Below are 1,730 nucleotides of genomic sequence, written 5' to 3' on the forward strand. Positions count from 1 at the left end.
AACAATTCTAACTAAGTTCAGGGCTATAATGTGGCCGAAATTCTAACACAATTGAACTATTCAGTTTATTTTATATTGAATTGTAGTACTTTTTGCTTAAGCTGTTTGCGTATAATTAGTTCTGATTTTCTAATAAATTATTCATCTAGTTGTGCCTCACTTATCTAGACAATTGAATTAAAAAAAATTTGTTCATGTTGTTTGAGACGTTGGGAGCCGTAGTGTAAATTAAACTGCTGTAATATTTTGTCATAGTGACCTCTAAATGAAAAGTTTTCAGGTTTATAGCAAGTAAAATACTTCAAATTTTATAGAAAAATTAAGGGAAGTTAATGAAAGTTATTTAAATATAAGAATCTGTCAAGCGCAGTTTATCTCTGGTTCTTCTTTGAGAGGAAACAAAGCCATGCTATTTTCCGATAATTTTTTTCCAATGAAACTAAGCTATGCTGTTTTCCAATGATTTTTTCCCCGAAAAACATGAGCTTCTTATTTAGTTACCTAGTTCAATGTTTAAAAATAATCACCGAAACGTCAACTGGAGAACTATCTTACTGTTTTTGGATTGCTTTTAACAAACACTCCATATATTTTTCAACTAAGTTCATTGAAAGCATTGCGAATGAAAAGCAGCTTTGGTGACAAACCTCAGAAAAAATTATATTTGTTCTAAAAAAATCTTTGAGAATTTATTTAAACAATGTTGATTGTATACAAACGTATATCAACAGAAGATTGTATACAAACGTCTGTTAATTTCGAGGAATGGATAAATAATTGCTCGAGATAACATCGGCCCATTGAATTTCTTTTTTCTGTACACTTGATTTTTTTTGATAAATTATTGTACACAAAGTCATCGCAGAAACGTTTAGCATTAGCAGTTGCTGCAAAAGGAACTCAATTTTCATTTTAAAGCAAAATTAGTTTTTTAATGTTTTCTAGCCTGCATGCCATCCACGCAACTTAGTATTTTAGCCGTATATTTTGGATTCTCGTAAATATATCAAAAAATTTTGCTGTTTTTACAGAACTTGAGTTATTCAGTTGAAAAAGGAGAAAACTGGCCACAGTCGAAATCTTCTAAACACCCAGTTTGCTTTTTAAGAGAGCCAATTTTCCTTCTAAACTCTAGATTCCAACAAGTGGTTTTTTTCGAAAGATATGCCAAGTTCCAAAAAATGAATGGCTCTCGAACTCTACTTTGCCTAGATTGGGCGATAGTTGCCTGAATTAATTCACTAAGGAGCTTCACGGATACTCATAAAGTTCATAGTATACCCTCTCTAATACATAGAGTGAAATAAACATTTGCGGAATTTTGAAGCTAAGTAACAAACTGCGTCTGATTCAGAAAAGCTGCCTAATCTTGTGATTGAGAAAATAGCTTACATCACGCAATATGCATGAACAAGGAAACTTGCTAATATGCGTTCGCACATGATGTTCCCATCCTGTTCATCCAAATTTTTGGCTTCATTGCCTACGAATTGAAGAAGAGAAAGAAAGATTTTAAAATTACAAAGATGGTTCAAAAATAATTGGCGTAGGAAAAAAATTGTTTCAAACCAAATCACTTGAAAAGTTAAATAAAGCCCCATTAAAATCAAATAAAAACGGCAAAAAACTTACATCCAAAACTCAATGTACATTTTTAAAACAAATTATATCCTAACAAAGTCAAAATATATTCAAGCAAAACCACTCTAAGCAAAAAATTAGTACATCAC

This window comes from Convolutriloba macropyga, chromosome 2, assembly GCF_964194025.1.
Source record: "Convolutriloba macropyga chromosome 2, txConMacr16.3, whole genome shotgun sequence".
Classification (NCBI taxonomy): Eukaryota; Metazoa; Xenacoelomorpha; order Acoela; family Convolutidae; genus Convolutriloba; species Convolutriloba macropyga.